Source organism: Lepus europaeus, chromosome 4 (genome assembly GCF_033115175.1).
Source record: "Lepus europaeus isolate LE1 chromosome 4, mLepTim1.pri, whole genome shotgun sequence".
Lineage (NCBI taxonomy): Eukaryota > Metazoa > Chordata > Mammalia > Lagomorpha > Leporidae > Lepus > Lepus europaeus.
The window spans coordinates 143,484,721-143,496,055 of NC_084830.1; the positions used below are offsets into that span (position 1 = coordinate 143,484,721).

The following is an 11,335-nucleotide window of genomic DNA, read 5'->3' on the forward strand; positions in this document are numbered from 1 at the left end:
TTAAGTCTATCCAATCACACTAGATTCATTCTATGCTCATTAAAACAATGCAAGCTTACCAACATAATCCAATATTTTCCCAAATTTTTAGCTTCATTTTTCAAGATGAAGTCCCAATTAGACATTTCATTCACCACTTAGTTTGAAATGCTGGTCTATGTTTTAAGTGGCTTCATTTCCAATGAGCTTCTTCCTGAACCAATTTTCATTAGTTCATAAAGCCTTTTCTGCTAACTCAATTATCATTATGAACTGTGCAGGAAACCTTCTCCATACCTAGTATGGAATATGGGCTGCACTGTTACTGACTCAAGAGACAAAAGGGCATGAACGATCTTGAAATGTTACTTACAGAGGTGGATGTTTAGACAGTTGGCTTTCTTAAAAGAACATAGTTATTTCAAGGATTTCAGCAGCTTTATTTCTACAAAATCAACTGCTTAATCAAAGGGATCCCATTATTATTTCGATAATATATTAATAATAAAACCACTAACATTTCTCGAGCACTCCCACACTGGTTCACTCCCCAAATGCCTGCAACAGCCATGAATGGGCCAAGCCAGGGGCGCAGAGCTCAACCTAGGTCTTGAAGGTGGGTGGCAGATGACTACCCCAGTCACCACGGCTGCCTCCCAGGGCGCACATGAGCAGGGAGCTGGGAGCAGAAGCAGAGCCGGGACTGGAGCCCAGGTGCTCAGATATAGGATGTAGACATCCCAAGCAGCATCATAAAAGCTGCACCAAACACCCACCCCCTGTATTTCAACAGAAAACAAAGTCATCTTCCTTAGAAGACATCAATATTTTATTAACCTTGAAGAAAGATACAAATTAAACTAACACACAATGCTTTTCAACACTTAAAATCTGTTTTCACAAAACATCCTTCTGCCATCAAGACCAAAGATCTGAAGACAGTTCTAATATTGCTCCAGGACTGTCTTTCAAAGTCACTAATACTCAGCCTGCAAGTTTTCATACTAGTGCTTGCTTGCCCTTTCCAAAAGGCATATATGAAGATTTACAAACAATAACTGAGAAAATATTTTAAACTGCAAATCACTTAATATGAGAAGTTACAACAATGCTTATAAAATGCCAGAGTCCAGTGTTCTGGTGTAGTGGGCAAAGCTGTCACCTACAACACCAGCATCCCATATAGCAGCACTTCAGAGCCTGGCTGCTCCAATTCCAATCCAGATTCCTGGTGCTGTGCCTGCGCAAGCAGCAGAGGATGGTCTAACTTTTTGGGTCCCTGCACCACCGTGGAAGATCCTGACTCCTGGTTTCAGCCCTGCAGCCATTTGGGTAGTGAACCACCAGATGGAAGATCTTGATCTCTCTTCCTCTGTGTAACTCTGACTTTCAAATAAATAAATAAATCTTTAAAAGGAGGGAAGGGGAGGGGAGGGGAGGGGAGAAAAACGAAATACTGAGCAGAGCCATACATGTACAATAACAAGTGCATAAAAACTGCTACCTGGCCAAAAGCAATACTCTGACACCACAAATTTTAAGGCATTACAATTTTAGCAATGTACAAAGTAGCAAGAATGTACATCTGAGAAGAAATATGGCAGCTTTTTCTTTTCTCCTCTCCCCAACTCCTTTCTGATAATCCCAAAATTTCTCACCAGTAATGCTGTTCTCTCTTTTGTTCTCATTCCTTAGACTCTTTTTTGCCTTTTCTTTTTTTGCCTTCTCTTTCTGCATTATTCATAGCCTTTCCAACATTCCTCAGTGTTGGTTTTGGAGAAACTTGGCGATTAACTCATCAACTAATGAGAATAAACTTCTCTTTTACCTCAGAAATAACCCAGTTAGCCTGAAGTATGCAACGTACATCACTGTACTTTTGGGTGTTCTCAGGCTTGCTTCCCTCTGAGTTTTCTACTTAAGTCACAGGGAAGATGCACCTCACAGCCCACATATGTGAGACAATGCCCTTGTTAAAAATCTGGCTTCCAAGTAGATTCTATTTACACCTCTGCCAGTCTCATCCTGGACCACCAAAAATGCAATTACATCATATATACTGTATTTTGTTATTATTTTTACAAGTTGATATATTTAGTTTGTAAGAAGAGCCAAAAAAAAAAATCAAAAGGCTTCAAAGAACTTAAAACATCAAGTTATTTTCTTTTGCAATAAACCTCCATAAGAAGCTATTTCAAATTAGTTATTTTAAAATGTTGAATGTCTTATTTCAACATTGCTCTTACTGAAGCCACATTAAATCAACTTTTTGAACACCTAGTGTCAAGCAGCCCTTTCTTTAAAAGTCAAGGGTAGTTAAAATAATTACTAAAGATCTAACCAAGAACTTCATAAAACAAAAAGTACAAACTAAACTGAACCATGTTGAGATATCTTTCAGAGAACCCACAAATCCTCTCCCAAATTTATAACCCCACTAGGTAACACACAAAACAGCCTGTGTTGGGTAAGCCAGTAAACTCTCATCAATGTCGCAGCGAGAATGAATATAATGAAATCTGAGTGATTAAACACTTTCAAATTCAGATCTATTTAGGGGACTTAAATGGAACAGAAAGGAGGAGGGAGTATACCAATACAACTGGAAAGCAGAGAAAAAGATCGTATACTTGTGAATAAGACTGCTTAAGAAGTAATTAACTGTGCCACGAGTGGCCAGTAACATACCAACCGTGGAGTGCTTAACAAGTATGCAAAAAATACCTAGCTCAGACTCCCCATACACCCCCAACCAATACCAAATAAGAATATGGCCACCTATAATTCACAGTCCACTGGATAAGAAAAGACACTAACAAGGAAAACCAAGTATCAATCAGTAAGCAAAATGAGATAGGCCAAACAGAGAGGGGACAATCAGCAAAACATGGCGGCAAAACATGAGGGAAAGGCAGCAGGACAGAATGAAAGCCCAGCCTAAGGAATCAGAATGCTAGACATTATCAATGTTCATTGTAGAGTTCTATCTAAACGTTAAGGTATGTTCGAAGAGCCACTTGAAGAAGATAAAATTGGCAATAGCACATGACCAAATAAGAGACTAGTTAGGGGGCAAATGGAAAACATGGTAGTAAGCCCATATGAGAGGTACACAGACCAGAGTGGTGATTGCAGTACAGATCGAAAAGGAAGAGGTATGAGTGACACCATAAATAAACACTCAGTAAGGCTTAGCAACCAACTAGAATTGAAATGAGCATAACAGAAAGGTGAAAGTTTAATAGTTGGAAGAATGAAAATATCACTTAACCACAAAAAAAGAGCATTCTAGTAAAGGACAAAATGAGAAAGAAGATGACAATGGAAGGATACAAGGAAGCAAGCACTGACATACTTCCAAGAAGATATGAAATTAAAACTTGAAAGAATAAAAAAATACATAAATCTGGAGATCATATGAGCAGAAATGAGAGTAGAATCTGTGATAGTAGAAACTAGATTTATTCAAGATTTACTGGGTGCTTACCATATGCCAGGAATACTCCACATTAGGAACTCAGGCTCAAAAGGCACTGCCCAGGGGCTGACATTGTGGTACAGTAAGTTAAGACACTGACAGCATCTCACACCGCAGTGACGACTTGAGTCCCTGCTGTTCCACTCCAGATCCAGCTCCCTGCTGGTGCATCTGGGAAAGCACCAGAAGATGGCCCAAGTACATCGGCCCTTGCTACCCTCGTGGGAGACCCGGATGGAGTTCCAGATTCCTGGCTGAGGCCTGGCCCAGTCCTAGCTGTTGCAGACATCTGGGGAGTACACCAGCAGACTGAAGATCCTTCTCTGCCTTTCCCTGTCACTCAGCCTTTCAAATAAATAGAACAAATCTGTTTTTCAAAAAATCAGATTCATTAGGGTTTAGAATGCAGGGGTCCCACCTTAAAGACAGAGATCTTCCATCTATCTGTTAGTTCACTCCCCAATGCCCCCAACACTCAGGGCTAGGCGAGGTTGAAGCCAGGAGCCAGGAACTCAATCCAGATCTCCCACGTGGACAGCAGGGACCCAAGTACTTGATCTGATCTATTATCTGCTCCCTTTAGAACGTGCATGATCAGGAAGCTGGAGGTAGAAGCAGAACCAGGGACTCAAACAAGACATTCTGATATGTCATGCGGGTATCTCAACCAGCATCCTAGCCGCTGCATCCATGCTCACCCCTACTACCCACATTTTTAGTAAAAGTCCCAGATTATGCAGGTTTATGAACCAAGGTGCCCAGGATCACTTGAAATTGGAAAAGCCACTTGCATACATCTTGGTAGGGATAAAGCTGTAAAAATCTTACTCTTGTGGTTCCAGTATTAATAGTAGTCACCAAGTGTCATCAAGAGCAGATAATCACCACCACTGTCTCATCAACCCTAGATTCAGTTACACCGATTTTAAAAAGCTTGTCTCTTTCACAATTGCAGGCAGACAAGAGAAAAAAGGCAAAAATAAGTTTGCCCACAGCTCTTCAAGATTCAGATATCCTATTCCCTATGCGAACACCTGTAAGGAAGAAAGGATACGATCACATGGGCACCCAATGTATTTTTCTATAGGAAACATTTAAATCACCATTTTTCCCAGGAGTGACTCCCAATTTCCAAAGACATCAGACATTCTCACAGTGGATTTCAAAGCCCTTTAGGAGTTGAACTCATCATCCCTGACACTTTCCACATCATAATCCTCTTGCCTAGTCTTTGTGCCCATACAATCGTCTCTACTTTTGCCTCCCACATGCAGACTTTTGTTTCCCAGTGTTTAACCACTCTTTAAGCTTCACCTGCTTCTCTAAATTCCCTAAGTAAGCTGAGCTTGATGTATATGTATCACTCAGCCTCGCACCCCCCAAGCCTCCAAGATTCCTACACTGCTTCCAGATGTATCCAAGTGGGCCAGTACAGGCTTGTAGGCATGGGAGGAGACAGAGCTGGTCAGTCTTTACAATGCTTTCCTTTAAATCATAAAATCGTCAAGTACACATACTAAATCATTAGTGTAAAATGTGTTTTTGGAACACAATGAGCTATCTATGTACACAAACAACACTTACTTCAATGCATTGTGAAGATATTCTCCATATACCTCAACATGCACCCCAGAATTCAAGTTCCCTACTTAAAAGCAATGAGAATACAGATGACTCTGGTACCTTTTCCACTTTAGTCTTCATTTATGTAATCTGCACTTTCAACTCCAAAGACTGGAACATGGTCAGCAAGCTAAGTACACACTCACTTAAGTGGGAAGGAAGCTGGAAGGAAGCAAATCGAGGCCTGTCTTTTAATTATTTCTACAGTACCCCTCTTCCTGAGAAGATAAAAACCAGAATGACCAGGTCTTAAGTTATACAGCCTACCAGACGAGGCACTAGGCAGTTCCCAATACACCATGAAAACAAAACTGAACAAAACAAAACTTGTCTTGAAAGCACCAGCCAGCCATATTCTGAGATCACAGTTAAATCTGTAAAGTATAAGCTTCCCAAGATACCAGCTTGATGTACTGAGTGAATTGTGGCAAGGGAACACTAGTCTTTTTTATTATTATTTTCAGTTGAACAAAAACATACGGAAATGCAAAGGAAAATCCACTTAGTGTCTTGTCACAACAGATAAAACTATTTTCAAATTTCCATAAATGAGCAGTCTATAAATTATAGGCAGAAACTACCCAAAGGGTACAAGACCAAAATCTGCTTATAAAATATACTTTAACAACTAGCTTCCAAAAGTGAATTACAACTACAGTACTGCACATACAGAACTCTTAGTAAGAAACTCTTTATTCCAAGACATTATCTCAACCAAATTAGGACACAGTAAAAGCAGGAAGAAAAATTGCTAAAAGCACCACTCTACTAAAACTGGACAAAAAAACCTCCCTTGCTGGCTGCCCAAGGTTTAAAAAAAAAAAATCATAACTAAATTTAGCCCAGAACTGGCTGATTATTTATGAAAAAACCAAAAATGCTAAGATTACTCCATCTTTCCAAACTGAGAAACAATAAAAGCTATCTGAATATGAAGGTGACCTATGAGACTGGGAAATCAGCTGGTCCTGACAAAATTTAGTTGCTGCAGTTGTTGTTTTTTCAGATTTATATACTTGTAGAACAGAGAGGGGTAGATAGAAAGATCGAAGAAGAGGGGAGAGAGAGACATCTTCCATCCACTGGTTCACTCCCCCAAATGGTCTGCCAGACTGAAGCCAGGAGCTCCATCCTGGTCTCCCACTTGGGTGGCAAGGTCCCAAGTACTTGGGCCATCTTCTGCTGTCTTCCCTGGTGCAACAGCAGGAATCTAGATCAACAGCAGAATAGCCAGGACTCAACAGACAGTCTGCATATGGGATGCAAGCTTCACAAGCAGAGGCTTAACTGCTGTGCTACAACATGGGCCTCAGCAATCTAGTTTTTAAGAATTCTTAAAAATCTTAACCTTCCACTTACTAAACACACCTCTTAGATTCAGAGCTCTGATTAGAGGTAAAGGGTGTGTGACTGCAGGAATAAGCTGAACATTTCCATTATTACTATTCAATTAACTTCAGAAGTGAAAAAGGAAATGGGTTGGGGCAGTGTTTAGTCTATTGGTTAATGATGCCCATGTCCCACATCAGACTACCTGGGTTTGACACTCCATTCTAGCTCCTGACTCCAGCTTCCTGCTAATACAGACAGTCCCTGGAAGACAGCAATGACAGCTCAAGCAGTCAGGTTCCTACCACTCACGTGGAAGACCTGGACTGGGTTCGTGGCTCTCAGCTTCAGCAGGGTCTGGCCATTACAGACACTTAGGGAGTGAACCATCAGACAGGATGGATGTTTCTCCTCCCTCTCTCTCTTTTTGTCTGTTCCTCTCTCTGCCAAATAAACAAATAAAAATTTAAATAAGAAAAAAGAACATGGGTCAACTTTTGGAGGTCCTTCATCATCTTCTTCATCAGGAAGATATATCTGGGCATTCCATTTCTTGTGAATGCTACCTTCCCAGATACCCTTTTCCCCAGAATATCCAGACTGGTGGAGATAATCATTCCTCAGGCTGCTACTGTGCCTTATAAGGACTCTTCGCCAACGCCTTTGACCTTATGAGCACTAGCAAATCATAGAATAGAAGAAGCCTTGACATCTCTGAAGAACTGAACTATCTTGTTTCTTCACTCTTAGTACAAAGCCAAGGGTTGGGGGTGGGGGAACATTCCAGAAATAAAGAGAACAAAGACTGACAGACCAGGGGAATAAAAACACCTACATCTCACAGTACATGTTAGTCAGCTCTAAAATTCACCCAGATGTGGCACTACCAACACATATAGAAATAATAAATATGTTCTTAAATTCACAGACTCCTCAAAGTGGAGCTGGTGTTGTGGTACAGCAAGTTAAACTGCTGTTTGTGATAGTGGACCAACAGTTGAGCCCCAGCTGTTCTGCTTCTGATCCAGCTTCCAGCTCACACACCTGGGAAAGCAGTCAATGATGGCTCAAGTACTTGGGCCCCTGCCACCCATGTGAGGTCCAGATGGAGTTCCTAGGTTCTGGCCCTAGGAGTTATGGCCATCTGGGGAGTGAATCAGCATATGGAAGATCTCTCCGTCTCTCCCTTACTGTACCTTTCAGATAAATGATTTTTTTTTAAGATTTATTTTATTTATTTGAAAGAAAGTTACAGAGAGAGGTCGAGACAGAGAGAGGTCTTCCATCCGTTGGTTCACTCCCCAGATGGCCGCAACAGCCAGAGCTGCACCAATCCAAAGCCAGGAGCCAGGAGCTTCTTCTGGGTCTCCTTCATGGGTGCAGGGGCCCAAGGACCTGGGCCATCTTCTACTGCTTTCCCAAGCCACAGCAGAGAGCTGGATCAGAAAAGGAGCAGCCGAGACTAGAACCAGCGCCCTTATGGGATGCCGGTGCTTCAGGCCAGGGCTTTAACCCACTGCACCACAGTGCCGGCCCCAGATAAATAATCTTTAAAAAACAAACATTTGGGTAGTGAACCAGCAGATGGAAGACCTCTCTGTCTCTCTCTCTCTCTCTCTCTGGCTCTACCTTGCTCTGAAACTCTTTCAAATAAATAAAATAAATCTTTAAAAAAAAAATTTTAAAAAGACCCCTCAAACTACTGGTAATGTTAAAAGTTACATAAAACAAATCAAAGAATATACATGAAAAAGATTTTTAGATGGTATTTCAATTTAAATTACTAAGAAACAAAAAAAATCCTTTGTATATCACTGCCTAGTCTTCCACAACATTAAAATCTTTGATTCGACCAAGTTACAAATCTGTTTTCAGTTGTGAGGGAAAAACACACTAAGTCTGTTTAACGCAAAGGACAAAAAAGATCATCACTGCAAATCATAATGTTTGGGTTCATGATGAAAACAGGAAACAGACAGGCTGCCCAGGTATAATTATGGTTGTAGTCTAATGTGCCTTCAGCTTCAGCCAAGAATTAAAACTCAGTGAAGACAGTAAGCAGAATTTACTTGCCTCTACCTTGCTACAGAATGCAACTTTTAATAATACTCCCCGCAATGTGTTACATAACCAACAGTAAACAAGGATCTGATTCAAACCTCATTAGTAACAACATTCTACCACTGTCTCCCACTGAAATTAATGGCTGACTTAGCCAGAGGGGGAAAGAAACCCAGCACTTATCAATCCACCCATTTCTATGGCGCCTACCAGAGAACCAGACAAGCAGATAATACAACCAGGTCTGCAAAGAATCTACAAAAGCACTATGTCAGTTTTCCATCCAGTTTGCTGCTCTCTTCCTCCTGATAACCAGACCATATCCTAGAGATGCACTTGAAACCTAAGAGGAAAGTCAATTGAGAAAGCTAATCTAATCTGTGCTGCCTAGTTCAGCTACAACACAAAAAATAGATGTAGATTTGATGAATGATTATCTGAAAAGAAAAAGCTACCCTGGTAAGCTGTTACGTAAAGGGCACTGACAGAGGGCAACAATGCTGGGGGCAAACATGCAATCATAAACAAAAATCTGATTTTGAAAACCTAAACATAGTATGTTACAACCTTTATGAAAGTTAAATTTTGTTAAATTGTCTCTTCTGAGCTGTTCCGTAATTTGGAGGTGCACCTTAGAGGAACACAATAGTTACCAAAACGGTAAGAATACAAAACAACTTGTTACATATCCGCAAATAGCTTCTTACTTTCCGATCTTGGAACACAGTAATTTCCTAGTGGTACTGGGATCAAAGTGTGAAACTGCCACAGTGAGTGTTAATTTCCCCCAATCGACACCGCAGCATCCGCATGTTTAAAATTTTCCAACTATACGGACTGGTACTAAACCTATGGGACTAAGGCTTTTAACTTTTCAGCTTTAAAATTACAAACTAATTCATGCCGGGGAATTCCCGTCCTCTGAGGAAACTCAAGGACCGCAGCGTGAACAAGACGAACGCCGGCCTCGGAGCTTGCGTGAGACGAGGTAAGAACACTTGGGGCAGTGCTAGGCAACAGGCGCGATGTGACAAACCCAACCAGACTTCAAAACTTTTTTCCACAGCAAAGTGAAGGTAAACAAGATACACTTTGCACCACACCCACTGACACGCACACGCAGCCGTCAGGGCTGCCCCCGCCGCCCCCCGCCGCGGCCCTCCAGCTGGTCAGGAAACACTGTCTCTTACAACCCAGATAACCATCCGGAGCCCGGGCTGCTCAGGCGTTCCGCACCTCCAGGCCGGCCGCAGCGCCGCTCTCCAATGCCATCGAAGCCAGAATTGGAACATTCTGCTCGCGAGCGGGCACGCGTCCAAATACCCCGACTATCCTCGCCCCAGTTCTTTCTGCACCGAGACTCTGTTTGGGCTACTGAGCATGCTCCGACTTAAGACAGGCGCCACATGGGAGTTTTCAAAGCTTAGGCTCCAAACTCCACGTAATAACCGCGGCTAAAAGGGGAAGAGGGAGGGGGAAGCGCCCGGAGCGCGGCTCTGAGCACAGATGCCCAAGTGGGGGGCCCGGCGGAGGCGGAGCGTGGTCGGGGCCAAGAGACCCCGCTCTGGCGCGGCTCCCGCAGCCTGCAGGGGCTTCCGGGAAGCCGAAGCGACCTTTGCAGTGGGGGGAAAACTGACAGGGCAAGCGGCGGAAGCCAGGGCTAACGACCAGCTGCGCGCGGGAGCAGATCCCCAGCGCCCAGCGTGTAATTCCCACCGATAAGCGCGGATCCTTATCTCTGAAACACAAAGCGACGGCCGCTCGGACCCGTCCAGCCGGGGGACGGCCGTCGGCCGGCAGCCCTCTCAGGGCGGGGTGCCGAGGGCGGTGCCTGGAGGAGGTCGCCCAGCAGACCGCTCCCCCGACAGCCGCCGGGCCAGGGAGCCCCCACCCCCACGGGGGCGGCCCGAACGCCGCCCTCCACGGTCCCCGCGGTCGCGGCGCGACCGGGACGACGGCCAGCCCCGGCCCCGCCTCAGATCCGACCGGGCGGCGAGCGAGGCCTCCGCCGCCCGCCGGGGACCCCGGCAGGCCCGGACTCGGCCTACCTCCCGCCCTGCAGGCCCCGGGTCGTTTCGGCTCCGCCCGCGGCCGCACGCCCCCGCTTGGGCCGGAGAGTCCGGCAGCCAGGGCCCGAGGGCGAGCGGCGTCCAGGCTGACCCCGGCCCCGCTCGCTCTCCCGCCCCCGGGGGCCCCTCACTCACTCACGAGCCGGCTGGGCGCGCTCTCCCCGCGCCGCGGCTGCGCTTCCCCCTCGCCGCAACTTTATTAGCAGCCCGGTCGCGGGACACGCGTACGGCGCCCGCTCGCCCAGGACCCGGATGAGGGAGGGAGGGAGCGAGGGAAGGAGCCTGGGAGGACGCCCGCTGGGATCGGCGCATGCGCGCCAGGCCCGAGTGACCGCTGCGGGACCGAGGGCGGGCCCGCAGCCCCGGAGGCCAAAGGAAGCTTTTCTGCTTGGCTCCGCGCCAGCCAAGCCCGGCTTCTGATGAGTCCAGGCTTCTCGCGGAGATGGCGAGGCCTGCTGCTCTCCCAGCAGCAGCCTGCCTGACCACGTCTACGCAGTTATAATAAAGGAATCGTCCTGGATCTTAACATAAATGGTATAAATCTGAACAAAGAGAGATGTCTTTCGGTGCAACGCTTCAAAATAAGTTCCTGCCACCTCACACCTTCTGTGAAGCCCCTCCCACGGGGCACCCCTGGAGCTCCTGCGGGCCTGGGGAAGTGGGCACCACCCTGTGCGGCGGGACCGGGCTCCACTGCCAGGGGGCGGGGGACCCCGCGGGGACTCGGGCCTCCTGTCCAGGAGGAGGGGCCGCCCGGAGGCTAAGGTCCTCCTCCGCTTAGTCCCTGGGGCTCTTC

The 11,335-nt window shown here is 45.5% G+C and overlaps 1 protein-coding gene across 5 annotated transcripts in view; it reads right to left on the minus strand.

Moving 5' to 3' along the window:
* The window catches only part of SMAD5 (SMAD family member 5), a 56,994-nt gene extending 46,209 nt beyond the window's left edge, over positions 1-10,785 (minus strand). For 2 of the 5 annotated variants that reach the window (XM_062189099.1, XM_062189095.1), the window contains exon 1: positions 10,675-10,785. The gene's annotated coding sequence lies outside the window, so the exon portion shown is untranslated. Of the gene's footprint in view, positions 1-4,285; positions 4,305-9,706; positions 9,726-10,186; positions 10,206-10,674 lie in introns of those variants that run through there. The other 3 variants (XM_062189097.1, XM_062189098.1, XM_062189096.1) reach the window with 3 other exon arrangements.
* Positions 10,786-11,335: the final 550 nt, after the last annotated feature.